Source organism: Hirundo rustica, chromosome 13 (assembly GCF_015227805.2).
Source record: "Hirundo rustica isolate bHirRus1 chromosome 13, bHirRus1.pri.v3, whole genome shotgun sequence".
NCBI lineage: Eukaryota > Metazoa > Chordata > Aves > Passeriformes > Hirundinidae > Hirundo > Hirundo rustica.
This window is the reverse complement of record NC_053462.1, coordinates 2,447,809-2,467,886: the sequence shown is the minus strand read 5'-3', so window position 1 is coordinate 2,467,886 and position 20,078 is coordinate 2,447,809. Positions and strand designations below refer to the sequence as shown.

At 42.0% G+C, this 20,078-nt stretch overlaps 1 protein-coding gene across 6 annotated transcripts in view; it reads left to right on the top strand.

Moving 5' to 3' along the window:
• NEO1 (neogenin 1) overlaps positions 1-20,078 on the top strand; it is a 171,170-nt gene that overhangs the window by 993 nt on the left and 150,099 nt on the right. The window lies entirely within an intron of this gene.

Below are 20,078 nucleotides of genomic sequence, written 5' to 3'. Positions count from 1 at the left end.
CTCCTTAGTTTTGCAGCGATGTTATCTGCTCGTTATGCCAAATACCGGCTTTCAAAAGTAACTTCTTTATTTCCTTCTTGCCAGCAATAAGCTAGTAAGAAGCTTGAAAGAAAATCTGGTCTTGAATGCTGAATGCTGTGATTAAAAAAAAAAAAATCCCCTGTAGGTTGATTGAATCCTGATATTTTAAGAGAGCACTCTGTGGAAGTGGAATATGGAAAAAACTGCTGGTCAAATGAGTGTTTTTTAGCAGCTTGTTAGCAATTTGGGAAAGTGAGAATGGTTAAATTCTGACATTATATGGTGTAATTGTTCGGTTTCAAATCACATTAGACAGGATCTTCCACGGTGGTTCTCATCTTAGACACCACTGATGGAGCCATGTGTGCTGACTCCTGTTGACAGGGAATATTTTTATTTATCCTCTTACACAGTACAAGCTTTGCAGATTCCAGTTCTGAAGCAGATTTTTTTTTTTCTTTTGAAAAATATTGCAGTTTGACTCAAAAATCTGCAGAACATGTGTAACAGATAAGTTAGTTTGTGGTGTGTAAAATCTTGCCACGTGGTGATTCTTTTCTGATATTCCTGCTCTCCTGACAGCTCAGTGTTCTTATGGTTGTGTTAGTAGCTCTTTGCTAGTTTAAAATAATCCTTTATGGTTTGGAGAAATCAAATTAGCAGGTGAAATTCTGTCTGTTGGAGGCAAATATGTGAATTAAGTCTGCAGAGGAGGAGTGGTGTGCTGATATGATATGGAATGAAACCTTCATTGGAGCAGGAATTTAGGAGTATCACTGTGGAAATCTTGGAAGTTCTGGTGAACTCCTCCTCCCCTCTCTCTCTCTGTTGTGGAAGATGCCTTTATGCTGTGTCCATGGATGCTGTCCTGTGGGATCCCTGGGGAGGACCAGAAGCTGGGCTTTCCCTTTCTGAGGGTGTTTGTTCCACTTACTTAGAGGAAAGAGAGAAAGGCTCTCTTAGTTCTTTGTCTCAGTAAAGAGGAGACACTTCACGTGTAGTGGATGAACTTCATTTTAATTCACGCTATTTCCCATCTAATTGCTACTAGTTTTTCTTCAGGACATTCCACATACTTTTATATGGGCAGGTGCTCATAGGAGAGGGAGTTGGGTGCAGATGTTCCATGGCATGAAAGTTCTCCCTTTGGAGTGTGGATGTGAGAGGGGTGGTGCTGTTTTCTGTTCCGTGCTCTGGGTGAAGCTTGGTCTCCTCAGGATGCTGGGAAGAGCCTCATTAGGCTGATGCTGAGGGCTGGAGAGGCAGAGCAACAATGGGTTTGTAGGTCCAGGTGGAGCTTTAGCTGTGGGACTCGCAGCTGTCCTTGCCAAGGCTGAAATAAATGCTGCTTGCTCTGTGCAGAACAGCGGGTTTAAACACAAAAAAACCCCATGCTGGCATTTTGGTGTGGGTAAAAGTGCCGTAAATGAGCAGAAGTTGCAGGTTTGGAAGCCCATATTCTTTGTGTGGAGTCATGTGTGTTGGAGGGACATTTGATCCTGTTTATAAATAGCTCTTCATGGCTCTCTGAAGAAGAAAACAGTGCAGCTGAATTGTTTTAGGAAAAAAAACTGTATAACTTCATTTATTTGTGTATCTGCAAACATTAGTGTGTTTTCCAGTCTAGTTGGTTGCTCTGCAGATAAGGCGAGATGAGCTGCTGATTTTAGAATTGAGACAACATTTCACTTAGCTGAGGGAGTAAAACAAATCAGGAAGAAGCATCAAATTAAGCTAAATCCTGCCTCCTATAGCTGTTTGTAACTGAGTTGAGATGAGCATTAAAACTTGGATCTATACGGATTGCATTTTTAGAAATAAAAATGAAGCTGGTGTCACTTAATTTTTAACAGAAAAGCTGTGATAGTCTATATACACCATTAAGATTGCAAATAAGATTATTCAGAAGGAGGGAATTTGTTCTGTCTCTCCCTGGTATTCTTGAAGTCCTTGGAATCGATACGTTTTTTTGTTTTTAGAGGACAAACTGCTGGTTTGGGAAGTCCCAATGGAGCAGAATTAGCAGTTGGTGGGCCTGGAGCTGCAGGAGGAGCCCAGAACGGAAGGGTCTGTGAGCAGCGAGTTGGGAAGTGCATCCAGGTGCTGCTGCCAGGGATGCTCCTCCTGGGGAGTGATGGGAGGGGTATGGAAAGCTAAGGATGGCAGCACAGATCGGCTGGGGACCCTAGAAACAGCAGGTCATCGTTTGTTTCTGTTTTGTGTGTGCTGCTTGATTATTTCTAATTATATCCCAAGTTAAAAATAGAGCAGAAATATTCAGGTCTCGGTTACGTCCCAAGTCAGTTAAGCACCGGTCTCCCTGCTTGATATTCCTGTTCCATATGGACGCGTTGCATATGGCTTCTGCAGTGCATGTTTATTAGTCATCTAAGAAAATTACTTGACTGGCTTATGAAGCTTTCCTAATAAACTAACACTTCAGTTTCAGAGTTGTCAGGTGTGTACACACCTGTGCCTAATGTTCATCACAGTGAAAAGCAGCAAACACAAAGTGTCATAAAAAAAGAAAAAAGCTCGGCTTAGTTACCTTGTGCTAACTTATCAGTGTAAGTAAGGAAGTTACATATGGTAGATATTTCCTTATACAAATAAGAGTATTTGGTTGTTCCTGATGATAAAATGCCCTTGTGATTTACACGATGTTAACCTTCAGCCAGAGATTGTCAGAGAAGTCTGAAGACTCTGTAGGCACCTAGCTGGAATTTGTTACATGGCCAAGAGAAGAAGAGTGATAATAAATGAGTGAGGAAATGAAGTGGGAGTTTAGGAAAACTACACAAGGAGCAGTGCAATATTCTGCTTAAGTTTTCAAGCTATTAAAACATTTAATTTGGGCAACGTCAGCCTGAGTGTCACAGGAGGTTTGAAAAAGAATTTTATTATCATTGCCAGTTTCATGGAGATAATTTGGTGAGTAAAATGTGTGCCAGTGTTTGTTGCCAACTTTTCTAAACATGCAGTGGTCTTATAGATGCAGGATGTTTAAAGTTTCACTTTGCATTGCCTGTGAGGAGGCATAACTGGAGTTGGTGCTAGTAGCTCATCAGTGCTGGTTTCCCATAAGGAGTCAGTGCTAGTGATGGGATGTCACTTGGTGGAAGGGAAACTCCACTTCTGTTTAGTTGGTTTGTAGGGGTCTCAGTGTCTGCAGGGCCCAGATTGCAGCTTCCATGCTGGATCCAGAAGGGTTTCTTCACCCTCCTCTGAGGGTTGTGGACTAGGTGTTGAGCCCCTGAGAGCTCCAAAGTCTTGTTGCAACATTTGGGAATGGCCATGGAGGCCCAGAGGTGTGTTTGCTTCTCCGGTGTGCCGGGCTGAGAGGGGAGAGCGGTCTCAAACACCGGGTGCTGCTTGGGTTGTCCTGCTGGAATACAGCTCTGGGCCTCCAGTATTGAAACATAATGCCTGAGGCTATTGATTTTTTAAAAAGGCAGAATAGTTCTTAATAGAGAGAATGCCTGAGCACAGTGGAAACAGTCATATTTCACTGATTGGGTGCTATTGATTTCGTCCTCCAGTGAAATTGCCAAGATGAAAGTGGTAATCCTGATTAATTCCGTATAAATAGATAAGCCTGATTTGTATGTGTACAGTTGCAGGGTTTGGTAGGAGAGTGGAAAGAAAGCCTGCTTTATATGGTCTCTTAGGTGCTTTAATTTCCAGGGTTCTTACCATTTAGTATTCATGCAGAGGAGCATCTCGATTTTACAAAATAAGCAGACTATCAATTTATGAAAAATCCTTTTTGCATCAGTTAAAATGGTTTTTTTTTTTTTTTTTTTTTTTTTTTTCTTCTCATTAAAGCTGCCCTTACCAAAGGCAGTGAAGGAATTGGAATGTTCTGCCACTAAACTTTCTTGGGATTTTGGGTAATTCCCTCGAGTGCATAACAACCACAAGCTGTTTGATTTGGGCAAAAAGAGGTTTAATTTTAATGAAAAGTAATAAATTATTCTAAAGGAATTTTTTTTTTACATCAACACTAAACTTATCATTCCACTTGTTGCTTCTGAATGTTTTGGGATTGGGTGTATTAGTAGGTAAAAAAATGACAGTTAAATCCCTAAAGGTGCTGTTCAGCTACAGCTGCTCACCTTGAGAACTCACTGGGGTCCAAATACATAAACTTAGGTATTTTTTTATGGCGTCACTGATTCTCACTGCCAATCTCTGAACTTTCCTGGTTCAGTTTAGGATTTGCTGTTGTGATATGACCAGAACTAAGTATGGCATTTTTGGGAAGGAATGTACTGGTCATTTAGTCATGTAACAATGTTTTATTTTCCTATTCCTCTGACATTCTAGCTTTCATAGTTTTCCAGTGAGAAATCTCATTTTTAGTTGATTTAACAGTAAATTGTACAATAGGGAGAGCTTTTTTCCCCTCCTCAAAGTGTGTTATTCTGCATATGTTAGCTGTGAATTTTCTTCGCTGTGGAGCTGTTTGTGCAGCTGGCTTGGTGTTGGTTACCACTGAAGAAATTCAGATGTTCTGCTTAGCCTGAATTTCTTCATTTGCACTTTTTAATCGATTGATCTTTTCCTTAGTGCATTGCTGAGGTTTTGGCTCATATGATGGACTGTTGGTGATGGTGTGGATTTTGATGATTCAGTTCTTTTGGGTCTCATCAAAGCATGGCAGCTTGGTGATAATTTTTGGTATCTTGTAGTCATACAGTTTTGTCTGGAGATCTTTTAAAAGTGGAAAAGCTGTTGTTTTGTGATTAAATTACCCAGTAATTCATCTGTCTGCTCAAGGAATCTCTGCACTACTGTCTTTTGTAGCTAGATCAGATTTTAGTTATGTATATGGGCATGAATCTTACTGTGTTTTGTTTTACTATTACCTTTAAAACCCCATGTCCTGTCTGCTGATCCCTTAAAATTTCACCTTGTCTCTCCTAGTAGGCACCTATGTACTTGACATCCTTTGGGGTTTCATCAGTATAGCTCTGTTGGACTTTGCCATCTGTTTATGTTTTTTTTAACTTTCATTTTGGCTTAGAAATTTGGGTAACTTATGAGGGGTTTTAATTCCAGCTCATATATACAGAGTCCAAATAGATTTCACTTTTGTTTTTGTCTGATGCCTGTCTTGGATGTCTTGAAGCTGTCAGGTTTTGTGACACTGGGTCAGAGCACGTGTCGGGAGCCGGCACAGTTGTCTGCTGTTATTATTACGATACCTTGATGAATTTATCTTATTTGATGTGTTTTTAACTCTGGTGACATGTGTCCAGTGTTGCTGCTGACCTCGGGGGGAGCAGCACAGTGCCTGCTGTGTGTTGGGCATTCTGCAGGCTCAGGGCTGTGCCAGAGTGGGCTTAGCTGCTGTTTCTTGCTTATTAACATATTTAAGTTAGGCTTGGTATGGTTTTGGAGAGACATTGTGCTCATCTACAGCTTCCATTTATTTCTTGTTCTGCGTGGAGTTTCCAGCCATTTAACAAGCATTTTTCTGGGGAAATTTTACTTTATTTGTGTACTTTACGATGATATTTTGAGCCGTGATAAATCTCAGTTTGTCTTCATGTTTATATGACACTATGAATAGATACAGTATCTTTCTATATTTTACATTGTGTATTTATAACACAGCACTGCTCTCTACATTGTCTGGGAAGTAAAAGCTCCAGCTCTGATTGTGTTGGTCCCCTTTCTTCCTCTTTCATCTTCCTTTTGGCAGAGCCACCTTTGTATTGCTGCCATCACTAACAGACTTGAGCACTTGGAGGCAGCTTCCAGATTTTTTTTATCTCCTAGTTCTCAGTGTAATTGTCCCACGGTTTGCTTCCACTTGGGCTGAGAGGGAGTCAAGCCCTGTATGAGCTTCATCTTTCTTGGCTTTCCTCTGTAGTTAATGAGCCTGAACATCTCCTCTTAGCACGGCTCTGTGCTTCGTGCATTGAAACCTTGTAATGGAACCGTAGTGAGGAAGGGAGAGCCACGAATAGAAGTGTTTGGATATTCCTTCTCAAAGTAGAACAGGCTGCCAAAAGTAATTTAAGTCATTGGACCTGTCATGACTTTTAAAATTGAGGAGTGAAGTCTAACTTGTCTTCCAAATTTTAAGAGGTCGCATTGCTTTAAAAAAATACAAAAATAAATTGAAACATCGCAGAATCACTTAGGTTGGAAAAGCCCTCCAAGATTGAGTCCAGCCATTTCCCCAGCAATGCCCAGTCCACGACTAAGCCATGTCCCCAAGTGCCACACCCACATGTCTTTTAAATAACTGAATAATTGCTTGAAATTATGTCTGTTGTGGTGTTGTGCATAGCAGAGTAGAAAGCTGAGTGTTAACAAGATGATGAAATATTTCCAAAAGTGATTTATAAAGCCAAATGTTCCTGTTTGAAAACAGGCAAAGAAGGAAGTATAAAAAACTGGAAATAAAGAAAAACTGCATCCAAAACCATTTTTTGCTGTGATAGGACACCTCAGCAGTTTGTAGTACGCTCCAATGCCATTGGGATTGGAATTTTTAGTGGTGGGCTGTCAGTGCTCACCTTGCAGAAAATCCAGGTATTTTGTTATCTCTTTGTCAATCTTCCATTAGAAATGTGCTTGGGCAGATAGGGAACGCAGCCGAGATGAAGTTGTAGCCAAATGTTAATCCTATTTTGGTGTTTAGTTTCAGTGTTTGAAGCTGGCAGTGCCCCTGCAGTGAGGGGGTGCTGTGCCCTTCCATTGGCTTTCCTAAGTGTTTGTGGAGGATGTAGAGAATTGGATCAGATCCCTGCTCTTCTGCCTGCATCAGTCCTCGTGCTGGCAGAAGGGAGAGGGTGACATGGGCACAGGGAACGCTGCCACCGGGAAGCCAGACTGCTTTTCTGGTGGGGGCAGGGATTGGCATAGAATTGGGGTATGAAAAGCACTGTGAGCAAAACAACATTGTGTCTTGTGTCACCATTTTACTCTCTAATATTGTGTGTTACAACATAGAGATTCCAGATCTATGGACTGAAACTTTTTCAGAAAGCGTGCACTGTTTATTAGCAAATTCATTGAAAAACAAATGTTTTGTAAAAGTTCGTTTTCAAATTGGTGACGAATTCTCAGTTCAGCCTTAATTACTGCTTTGGTTTGTAATTCTTTTCCCACGCTGAAATTTCATTTGTTTGTCTGGTTCTGAAGTGGGAATAAAGCTACAGGTTTCATCTTAAAATGCTTAGCCTTGAGGAAAAAAAATGCAAAACTGCCCAGCTGGTTGCGGTTTCAGGAAAGGATGGAGGCCTGACACTCACTTGCAGAAGTCCAGAGGGAGCCTCAATTAATGGTGCTTGTCTTGTGTAGTGTACCATTTTTAACAGCTGGAGTGCAGCTTTTTGGGGCCTGGACTTTCACAGTCATCCCTGTGTCAGTACTGAGATCCTGTAAGGACAGCACTTCATGGAAACTTGGTTAGAAAAACTTAGCTGTCATAGGGTGTGACAATATGGTTGTGAAGGGACACGGGAAGCACTCTTGAGAGCCAAACCAGAGTGAGGAGAGTGCCAGCCAGCTGAATGGCTCAGGGTGACATTGCTCAGTACTTCTCAAGGAAAATGAATGTTGAAGTGCTGGAGCTGTGCATGTTGTGGGGAGCTGAGCGGTGTAGCTCAGGAGGTGTAAAGCTGCTCCCTGCCTGCACTGTGGTCTGTTTTGCTGTGTTCTTGGCGGTTCTACAGAGCAGTTAAGGGACAAAGTGTTTTGAAATGTCTTGGTTACCCCTTTTTACTGAAGGAGATCCTGGTAATGCAGCGGTAGAAATCATGGGGCTGATTCGACCCTCCTCTACCAAGCCCTGTAAGAGTGCAGTGCACTATGCCGTGTGTGTGGTGAAGGGGCAGACAGCCCCAGGGATTCCGCCTGAAATCACAGCAGTCTGCTCTTACTCATTTGCAACAGCAAATTTAATACATTTTATGGGACACTATTTTCATTAGCATTAAGAGCTCTTAGAGAGTGCACCACAAATTTTGGGTGGGACAGCCCTTCCTCATCATTTTCCCAAGTTGCTTCCTTTTCTGGAATCTGACAAGGCTTGTCTTCTGTTTGAAGTGTAAAATAGCTTATTTATCCAAATCTTCACATGTTCTTATTTGCTCACAGCTACTTCAGGTCTTCAGAGCCTTAATTTTAGGTTCTGTAGTTCTTTCGTTGCTATGGATTCTTTTTACTTATCTCCGTATTTGAAGTTATGGTGGGTTTTGAAAAATACCTGGATAGTATGAGATAAGAGATGGTTGAGATACCTGCAGTGATTTGGTAACCGGCTCGTGTTGTGTTTTTACGTAACTTTTTGGAGATGTGGATGAAAGAAAACCCACAAAAACCATAGCTGCAGAAAATGGAGTGTCCTGTTGGCACAACTGGAAAACCGTGGCAGTTCCATTGAGTGTAAATCTGTGTTCTTCCCCTTTCAATGTGTTGTCTGTGAGTGCAGATATATAGGATTTCTTGTAGGTCATGTAAATATTGTAGGTCTACTATAAACCGAGGGGCCAGAATCTGCAAGGCAACACCACAGCATGTGAATGGAGGTTTTTGTATTTCAGCTCTGAGACTTCTGGAGGGGAGAATTGACTTCTGAACACAGAAAGAGGAGAACCCAAAGCAGGAGCCAATACATTGTAGGTAGTGGTAGTTAAAGGCTTTTCCTGGTTCAGCTCAATTGGAATCTCTTGTGCTCATGGTAACAGCATTAACAGCCCCAAATCTGAAGTGTTGGCTTTCTAAAGTAATGTTTTCCAGTTGTTTTCTTTGCTGTTGTTGCCAGTTTTTCATTTCACTGAGGAAATCGGTCTAAATGGAAAAAGCCAGCATTCACAGGAGCTGAAAATGTATCTGTGCTAGATCTGATCTCCGTGTGCAGTTTGGTTTGTGCTGTTTGTTCACTGTGGAACTTCCTGTGGTGGCACCACTGCTCAGGGATCTATAGCAGAGCTTGAGCCTGTGCTTTGGGCTTTCATCTTTGCTTTCATATCATCCCAGGCAGACTTTGACTTTAGCATTTTCAAGCATGTCCTTTACTGATTTATTAAAATAAGGACCTGTAAGAAATAGATTTTTGCCTTTTGTCTCATGTGATGTTAAAGAGACATTCTGTCCAAGTTTAGCCTATTCAAGACATTCTTGTTTCTGCAGAGGGCTTTGAAAGGTTATCAAGTGCTTGTGTCTGTTATTACAGATTAATATATGGAGCATATTGATTGCTTAAATCTAATTTAGCTCCTGTCATGTGAGTAACTTTATCATTCGTAACTTGTGTGCTGAAGGGCTGTTGGTTATTGTGCATGAGCATGATGACTGGAGGTGATGGTGTTCATTTAAAAAAATAAAATAGCAACTGGCTGTTGTAGCTTGTGCCTCACAGCTACTGGTGGTACTGAGAGCCTCGTGGAATCATTACCAAATGCAAAGCTGGATTCACGGCCCCTCTTGACTCTGATTCCCTTGGGACACAAAGCTGGATTGAATTAGTGAACTGAACATCAAGTCACAGAACATTCAGTGAACTACCTGTGTTGCTGGCATCTGATTTCTTGTAACTTGTGCAGTCTTTCAGTGTAGTAAATGGGTGGTAGGTTGAGTTGATGCTTTATATCAGTAACTCAAAGATAGAAAGTTTATTTGGATGACTCTTGTCATCCAAAACAAAACCTAGAAGTGGTTTTAAGTGACAAAGTTTTAAGTACCTTTCATATACTGGTAGGGTGGGACCAGTCTGCTCCCTCATAGTCAAGGAACTGTCCTGGATGTTACCGCTGGTTTTCTTAAAACTTGTTCGTAAGTGGTTTCAGAAGCAGGACCTGGTCTTCTTTCAGGGCTTCCAGAGGTGCTGTGTGGGTAAAGATCTATTACCCATCCTCTGCAAAGGAGCAGGAATATTTCTGTTTTCAGGAAGCTGTTACAGCTTTTCAGGCAGAGCTTTGGAATTCTGCTAACAAGAACGCTTTTAGCTTTATCACCTGGAAAATTCCTCTTCAGGCAGTTTTCCTAGAGATTGATAGGCAGGTGTTAGATGCTGACCAAACTGGGGTATCACTGTAAAAGCAGAGCCACATTTAATTCATTCTTCAGCCTTTAATGATAATAACAGTTATATTTGTGCAGACTTACAGCAGTTGGAATCAGAAACATCCATGCTCCTGCTGTAATTGCTTCTATACCCTTCCAAGGTTGTAACACAGCTTTCGGTGGTGGCTGTGCAGATGTAATTTCATTTTGAGGTGCCATTTCCTAAATGCTTTAAGAATAAAAAAATGCAATACTTGTTCCCAAGCCTTCTGATCTGCATGTGAAGGAAAATATGGATTGAAGAATGTAACTGGAATGGTCTCTGCAGGTGTGTTACTGCTCACTGTGAACGAGGCGGGGTAATTAAAGCGTGAGCTTGAATAGACCAGTAGGCAAAAAGCAACTTTTAAACCCCCCAAACCCTTTAGTTTATGTAACTGTAACTGCCCTGCATTTTTGTATACCAGCAAGCACACACATGACTCAAAACCTGATTAAGACGGTATAAATATTTGCCAAAAATAGCTCATAAATGCTATCTTTGAGCAGGCTTTTGATGCAGGAAAAGAGCAGCTGGACAAATTTGCATTTACAAATCATTTACCTTAGGAGAAAGCTCAAGTTCAGTGCCTTATCACAAAGGCATTGCACGTTAATTATTTATCGCGTGCTTTGATGCCGGGGTTCTTGCTTTAATAAACTGTTCTAGGGGAGGTGGCTGCTGCTCCTTTTAGCTCAGCTCCTTCCTCCCCTCTGGTGCCTTTCCTCAGAGTTTGCTTTCCAAGTTACTGCTAAGTTGGATTTCACAACTTTTTGTTAAAATTAGAAACGTTTCTGTGATACGTATTTTAATTGCTGTGGCTCTGTCATCCCTATGTCTAACTTGGTGATCTCTGTAAAGATAGAACTGGACCTGATTTAATTTGTCTTTTACATATGTTTTTGCACTTTCAAACTTTGCTTTACAGAAAACAATCAATAAAAAATGTTTAGCATGGAAATCTGATTAGCACTGTCTGTGCCATCTGTAGCTGTCTTAAAAGTAGAAATTTGGTGGTCTCAACACAGAAAATGTAAACTGCTCTGGTTAATAAGACAGTCACTCAAAGCTTGTAAATACTTGAGAAACTGCACTGATAACTTGGTGATATTTTTGAGCGTGATTTTAACACAGTGTAAGATCTTTCTGAAGCTGCCTCATGATTTTTGGAGTAAAAAATAAAGGTTTTTCCTAGACTGTACTTTGGGAATGTGGACACCTTGTGTCATCCACAAGCTAAACTTAAACAGCTTAAATTAGGAAACTGTAGGTCTTGTAGTTAAAATCCGTGTTGGAGTTTTAATCAGAAATTCTCTGTATAGATCTGTTTCCTGTTGCCTTTTGTTTCCAACTCTGGAAAAATCCTGTATTTCTTTTTGCATCCCCACGGTGTCTTTGGGATGGTGTACAAGATGGATCAAGTACACACAGTCATGGGATTGTTTAGGTTGGACAAGTCCTTTGTGATTTCCAAGTCCAGCCGTTCCCCCAGCATTGCCGAGGCCTCCACCGACCCATGTCCCCAAGTGCCACGTCCACACAGCTTTTAAATCCCTCCGGGGCTGGGGGCTCCAGCACTGACAGCCCTGAAGCGAAGGAATTGTCCCTGATACCCAACCTAAACCTCCCCTGGGGCCGCTGCAGGCCGTTTGCTGGTGTCCCTGCGCACCCGCTCTGCCCTCCTGGCACGGAGGTGTAGAAGGCAATGAGGTGCCCCCCGAGCCTCTTTTTCTCCAGATTTTGTGTCTGGATGTTCACCCACGGCGCTCTGGGAGGATGTTGAGCTGTAGGGCTCCCGAGAACTGGGGTGGGGAGCGCACAGTGCTCCCCCTCCACCCCAGAATTGTAAAGGATCGCAGGTATGCTCTTTCTAGCTGTCAGCAGTTAGCTTTTCAAGTAAACATTGAAAGGATTTTTAAAGAAGTGAAAAGCAGTACAATTAAGGAGAATGCTACTACCTTAATGTGGCCTGGAAGCCACACTGGGATTGAGTAATTTTATTTAAATGTATTTGCTTGGCAAAGAACGTGAATGCGAAATCCAAACCTGAATGCTGTAGTGAGGGCCTCCTTCTTCAGGACCGTTTTCTTTGTTAGCCTGGTGCTTGGAGCCTTTCTCAAGTGTTCCTCATTGTAGAAAAAATGTTTTTCTTTTCTTTTTTTTTTTTTTTAAAGCACTTTAACCCTTGACCACTCTGTATGAAGCTGAATAGGAGAAGAATAGAGTAGTTGGCTGTGCCTGTGCCCGGGATGGAAATAGGAAGAGATGCTTCTCTTTCTAATTTTGCTTGTTCTCGTGGTTTTTTTTTCCCCTTAGTGTAAGTGCCAGAGCAGGAGTCTGCCCTCCTTAATGAACACTTCCAAACGCTGGCTGCATCCCGCAAGAATGTGAAAGTACCAGCGAATTTTTAGAGGTCTTAATTTGTCAGCGGCTCAACCCCCACCGTTAGCGGCTGTAATTGGGGGTCATTCCCGGTGTTGTTACCCCCCGCCCAAAGCCGCCGGTGCCTTTCGTGGGCTGGGGATACCGGCGAGCCGCTCTCCTTCCGAGGGCTGCTCTAATCCTGTTGGGGATATTTTCATTGCCTGACGGAGCAGAGGAATGTCTGAGGCCGCCGCAGGGGGCTGGGGAGAGCTCTTGGCCGGCGGCGAGCGGGCTCCAGCCGTGCCGGGAGCGGCTCCCCTGCCCCGCGGAGCTCGGCCGGAGCCGGCGCGTTGTCCTTGCCGGGAGCAGGAGGAGTAACCCACACCCGGCACCGCACACTTGCGGCGTGGACAGAGATGAGGATGGGTTTCGGCAGCTTGTTTGGCTTTTCTGTAACGCTGGGCACAAAGGACCACGGTCACAACCTTCACCTGCAGCGACTCCTGCCCTGCCCTCCCACGCCAGCCCTGGCTTGTGGGAGTACCAAACCCACAAGTTTTAAGGCTGGTAAATTGTGGAAAGACTGAGAACCCAAACTACTGCTTCCAGCGTGGCTGTCAAAGACAAAGCTTTCCCCAATCCATTGTGGCAGCTTTTCCTCGTGGTTATTGTTCTTAATGCACGCTTACACTGGAAACGTTTGCAGGGGAAAAGCTGTTTTGTAATCCATACAGAGAAATAAATCCTGATTCTTACATGGTGGGGGAAAAAACATGTGCTATGAGAGCTCAGTGGGTTTTGTTACCCTAAAGTCAAATGCAGAAAAACCTTGAAGATGTAAATATGTTCAAATGATATTTTAGTCAACACAATTGATTTCACACATGACTTGCATAAAAAAAGTAATTATTTATATTTCTGAGGCTAAACAGTTACAGTATTATTCTGAAACATTGCAAAATGCTGGGTTATGCACAAGTTACAAGGAAATGTAGCTGCTTATGCTTGATGTTGTTTATCCAACCTTTACTCAGTGTTGTAGCTCTTTGATGTAGCCTTTGCTTGAAGAGAGTTCTGAATCTCGCTTTAGATGTTAATGATGCCAATATTAAGTCAATTCTTTCTGAGTAGCTAATCAATATACAGAATTATTTTTTATGTGCCAAAAATTGATTTTAACACTATTTTTCTGTTTCTAGCTTTCCTGTGTTCTCAGGACATTACTATGAGAAACAGGTGCAAAAATGTCTTTTACACTGGTATTAGTTGTGTGGCACGGTGCAGATCTGACAAGGGAATTAAGCTTATTAAATGTATAGTCATTGCAAGGATTTTTCATGTGGGCTAGGCAATCTAGTTTTTAATACATTAAAGCAGGAGGTTTGTGGGAATATGGCACAGCAAACTGCCTTGTGTCTTGAAAGCTCCACAGAAAACTCTGTAATTATGTTCACTGACTTAGAAGAAAACAACCCATGAATTTGACTCGACGGCTTCCGTCAGACACAGATGACACGGATGTCACAAAAACATCAAAGTCCTTGTTTTGGTACATTTGCTGGACTTTGTTATCCATCCAAGCATCTCCATGGCATTGAAACTTTAGGGTCCTTCTTTAAATGCCATCAGGTAGAGGGAACTGTGCACAGACAGTTTGTGCTGCTCAATTTGGAATAAACCCTACCATTAGCTCGAAGACTCAGATCAAACCAATTTAAAAACCAGGTTTGTGTTTCGCTGTGGCATTGCCCAGGTGAGCTCACCTGGTGGGGTGCAGCCTGGCTCCAGGGGCTGTTCTTGGGGTTGCTATGCTGTTTGTTTTGCAGAAAACTGGGCAGTACAATAAGGTGTCAGTCTTTTCATAACTGTTCTCACATGGAAGGAAATCAACTTGGCTTGTTACTCTGACGAGTGGATTTTATTGTAATGTGTCGGTGCACTGTTGTTTTGTGCACATTATACCATTCTTATGCATATAGTCTGGTCACATAATAGTTTATTCATCACTGAAATTGTTCTGGAAAGTGCGGAGCTACCAGCAATTGTCACTTCCCTGACTCCTTCTGAATGGCTTGAAATCACTCTGAACTCTTGAACTGTCTTTTCTTGTTCCTCGGAATATTAACTTTATCACTTGAGAAACGAGCACAGTTTGTGTGCAGAGAATACACAATATTTCATCCTTTCAATCCCCCAATTTTACTTTGTGTGGAAATCAAAATACGAAATTCCAAAAGCCGAGTATTCCCACGTGACCCTGGGGTGTAAGGTGACCTCCTTGGCTCTGGTCCCAGTCCAGGAATGTATAGTTTCTTTGAGTTAGACTTTGAAACAGGTATTACTTTACAATTTAATTGGCTGCATACATCTAGAAAAGGATATAAACCAGTGGGTTTTTCCACTATGGAGACATAAAGGCTTGTTTCACAGGAGAGGAGGCATAAACAAGCTGGTACAAGGAGCCCTGTATGAACTGAGCTATACTGTATACTTCAGGGGGGAAAAAAATAGTCGGATTTTTTTTCCTCGCCTTGTGGATTTTGGCAGCGTAAAACAAAACAGTCAGTGTTCTCTTATAAAACTGAAGAATTCTTTTATATCTTGAAAATATATTTAAAGACCCCCCACCATGTCTTTGTGCATCACTGCAGATGTTGTTCAGCCTTAATTTTGCTGGAGGTTCTTCCTCATTGTGGTCACTGCCGCGTTTGGTGTGCGCTGGTGACAATTTCAGAGCTGGGGCAGCAACCAGCTGCTTTGAAACCAAAGGCCACTGCCAATTAGAGACAAGAAAAAAGAGAAATTCGGAACGTTTTGAGCGGTAAACCCTTTGTTTTGGAGGTTTTTTTCCTTTTCTCTTTTTTTTAATAACTGAAAGTGATCTAATTAGTGTCTGTAGCTGGATCTGAAAGGCTTTTGCTGACCTATATTCAGACCCCTTTCATCAGCTCCTGTGTGGGGAAGATCTCAGTAGCAGTTATTTAGCACTGAGGAGCCAGACATTGCAGGGAGGGTGGATAAGCCTCTTAGTTCTTTGAATCTTGTTTTGCTAGTTGTTTGTTCATTCCTGACTTCAATATTTGTGGCTTATCTGCAATTTTAATCTGACTTTACTGTTTTGACCCTTCCTTCTTTGTAATCTGTGGCTTTTAATGTCTAAAAGGTCCTAAATATTTGATCAAAATAAGACCTAATTCCCTTTCTGAAGGAATAAATCACTTTAAAAGTGGCAGAAAGAGAAACCATAAGCAGGGAAAATGTAGTTTGGGGGGAAAGATAGAGCGTGCATGCAGACCCAATCAATTACTGAGGCTTGGCACTAATGTTCCCTCTGCTCCCTGCTCAGCCACTTGCAGGCTTCTGGTGCAACTTTGGGAGTTTCCATTAATCTGTTTAACGTTGAGAGCTCTGGGCACAGAGCTTGTGCCTGGCTTTTTCTGTCCATCCCATTTTGTCCTGCCTGCCTCCATCCTGGGTGCTCCAGTTTGTGCTCCTTCCTGTGGCAGCTGCACCAGCGTTTGTTCTGGGGTTATTTGGGGTGGAGAACGGGGATCTGTCTCAGTTAGTGCCTCAGAATTCCAAGTAGGATGGAATGCTGATTTAGCAGAGCCTTCCTGCTCTCCACGTTTCACCAAAGAGAGTTGGTTAAAGCTGATGGTGAAACCACCACGTCTGAGTTATTCAGACATGAGACTAGAGGATAATCTTTTTCCTCTGAACTCCTGAGGGTTGCAGCTCTTGACATCTTCAAAGCTCCTTAACGAAGGTGATAAGCAGCCTTCATCCTGGGGCTGAGTTAATCAAACTGATAAACGCCCAAAGGAGACAGCAGGTTGGGGTAACATCCATGGCAGAATAGCTCGTGCTGATTTGCTGGAAGAAAGACTTTTTTAGTCATGAGGTTTTTCACTTGTGGATTTGATTGCCAAGAACAAGTTGGAAAAAAAATATTAGAAATTATCACTGTTCTCCCATTTTACAAAATGTCATTTTCAAGCAATTCCTGACCCATTAGCTCCTGGAAATTTTGTTTAATCTTATCTGAATATTTACTGGCCAAGTAGTTAAAATATTATTTAAACACGGGCTATCATTTATAGCTGATTTTTTTTTTACATAAAGGCTAAATATTTAAAGCTGAGCCTGCTTTAAAGTCAACATTTATATTAATGCATAACTAAATATTCTGGCAGTACAAGCCTGACATTTAAAAGAAATTCATATGAGTGGGAGGGGGAAGTCACTGGATAAGCACTGGCAGTTGAGTTTAAGTAGTAGCTGGATCCTTACAGACATCAGGCATTATGTACTGTGAGGAAAATTCAGTGGATACCTCATTCAACCTTAAAATATTCATCAGAAACAGGAAAATCGGGGCAACTGTGTCTTCTGCCCCAGTCTGGGAGCGAAGAGGAGCGTGTGGGAAGTGGAGATCACAGCACCTCGCGATCAAAGCCCTCAGCTCCCAACCAGAGAGGCTTTTGTTCAACACATCTCACATCTGCACGACACGGCAAAACTGGGAGTCAGGAGCCTTTAATGTGTGCTGTTTAAAAAGACTCAAACAACACCCAAACAACTTCTCCCTGTGTTTACAGCATTCCAGTTAATTTCTCCAGAAAAGCAGCTTGACACTGGTATTAAGTAATTTTATGTCATAAATATTTCTTTTGAATGTAATAACATGTGAAAAGTAGTACAGATGGGTTTTAAGCAGTCTGATGTACATAAAATATCTTTCTCGCTCCAAAGATTAAGGTTTGGTGCTGTGATTATGGGTTATCATCTTGAAAATTATCAGCCTGGCTTTGAGGGGGAGGAGCTTTGTAATAATAGAGTGGTGATTTTTAGAACAATCAGAGGATGGGATGATCCAATAAAACTGTTTTCTTGTTTTTTTTCAGAGTAACAGGATTAACAGATCGATCCAAATAGATCAATTCTTTAGTCTGACTAAGCACTGAAAGGCCACCACCTGTGAAATCCTTGCTTTGAAGTCCTGCTGATCTAATTGTTTTACTTTCAGGTGTAGCACTTCTGTGGAAAAGAAGTCTGATGGAATTTTAGTAAGTAACTGATACAATAAGATCAGTTGCAGGTAAAATTGTGTTATGTAAAAACAAAACAGGTCTGTTACACGTGCTGACACGTGGCTGTTTTGGACTTGAAGATGAGGGGAAAACAGGGGTTTGGAGAACGAAACATCAGGTTAAATATGTCATGAAGGAAATCCTTCTCCCCAAAATGACTGTGCTGATTTACTCCATATTACTTTTCTCCTTTCAGGCTTGTTCCCCAGCCTCCTTTTCCCTCTGTGATCGGCTGCCCTGCTGCTTACAGACAAATCAAAAAAAGCCTGAGACGTTGGGCATTACCTGCCCAGTTCATTCCTTTTCTCCTCCTCAGAGTGAGAGGTTTGGCCAAAAGAAAAACCCATTGTTAGGGAGCCAGGAATGGGTCCGTGTGTGCTGTAGGAATGTGCTTTTAGTATTCTTGGACAACTTGCCTCTCAACGAGAATTGTTGGTGTTGGAGCTGCAGAGACTGAATCAGCTTCCTGAGGGGAAGCAATTGTAAAATATCCAGGAAGTTGTTGGGAAATGGGAACTTCTGCTCCTGCCTGCTTGCTCTGGAGCGCTCAGGTCTCAGTAGCACCAGCCTGCACGCCACACAGCTCAGGAGAGTGGAGCTGTTTTCAGTGATAGAAAACTTTCTTGTCGCCTGGGTGTCAGAAATGTGGCATCAGGCACTGTTGAGCTCTGGCTCTTACAGAGGTTCGTAACCACGCTGACGAGAACAGCTCCTGGCAGATCTTTACAACGTGCAGGACTCTTCGCTGCTGAGAGAAAGGAATCTCATTGTCGTTATTTGTCTTGTTGGTCCTGTTTGGGTTTTGAACACCAGATTGTCAGCTTCACTGTATTTCTGGAAAAAAAATGGCAAACCAGAAAAAGCAGCCAAGGAAAGTACTGGGAGGGGCAGGTGTGAGAGGGGGCAGGTGTGAACGTTACTGTGTGTGACATCTGCTTTGACAGAGTCCCCCTGGTTCTCCTTACCTGGGCTTCACCTCATCTGGAAACAGCCCTACAGTGAAGAAGTGTGTTGTGCTTTCTCCACTAACACTTTTTATCAATGGCAGTGACATAAAGTGGTTTTTGTTGGCTTTTCACCCCTCCCTGCCCTGTCTCACCTCCCTGTGCTGCTGTCCATGTGAGCCTTATCCTCACTACCTCACTTGGATTTTAAGAGAGAGGAGACTTCTTTCATGTGATTAAACACCCTTTTTTTTTCTTTTTTTTTTTTTTTTTAAAATTAACTGATGTCTGTTAGGATAAAGAATGTCTTAAGTGATGAAATGTATTCTTTGGCTGCTGTAATGGGCATGAGCTCTTTTTTTGTGTTATTAAAGTAAATCAGATCTGTCAGTATGTAAGTACATAGCTCCAGGTGGAATAAGGATTGAGTAGCAACTGCTGCAGAAGTGTGTAATCAGTCTGTCCTTCTGCCTTATGATTATGTGGATCAAGGAATATTTTTTTTGTATTTGAGTGTGAACACTTTCAAATTTGAGCAAGTTTGAGTTCAGATTTTTCCAAAGTCTGGATAACATAAAAAATTGTCTCTTGAATTTGAGAAAGTTCAAGAGGAGAACTGAAAGGCTTGTGAAGTTCTCAGGGTTGAAAGAAAAACATTAACGTGACCTTTAAGGTATATTTTGTGGCAGTGCTTTCACCATTTGACAGGTGGAAGTTACCTTGTCTGAGCTGTCATTTCAGGCTTGCTTTCCCTGAGGATTTCCCTCAGGAAATGAGGTGATAAACCCCATATCAGCACTGACCACCTTGTGCCCTTGTCCTGAGCGCTGCTGCTGGGGAGCTGCAGGAGTGTGGGAACAGTTTCAGAGTGCAGCTTTCAGTGCTCCTGTGCTTTGGCCTCTGTAACACAACTCTGTAAGGAAGGAGGGAAGTAATTTATAATTCTACAAGCCATGGAACGAATACTTTTTGAACATTTATAATTAACATTGAAATATTCTGTGGCTATTTTCATGGTCTAAAAAGCGACTTTGTGGCCATTTTCATCTTGAGAGCAGCAAATCCTTCCTTGATTTGATTCAGTTTTTATTAATTTATGGGGCTTCTTTGAAATGATCTTTGTCAATTACACCCAAAATTTGCAAGTAGACTTGCAGTTTCTGCAAATAAGGACTGTGTATGCTCAAATATAACATAAATGTACATAATGGTGTACATAATTAATGTACATAGGTACAAAATGAGCCTTTTTTAATTAAAAGCACCACCATTATTGATACAAATGTGTCTCTTTGGTAGACAGAAGAATTTCGGACTTGGTGTTTCCACCTCTGACATGCAGACCATTTTCACTGCTTGGCTAAATTACAGCATGGATTTTGGGGTGTTTTTTTTTAGCCTCGGCCTCTCAGTGGGTTTGGACATTTTTAACAGCTTGTAGAATGAGTTAGCAAATCTCAGTGTTGTTCTGTGCACTCTCACAGTAGCTGTCCCTGCCTGCTGGAACTGGACTAATTGGGGTCTGATTAAAGTGATTTACTTCTGAAGAGAGCAGAGTCTAAGTACATCACTAATGAACTCTAAAAGGTCATTTAA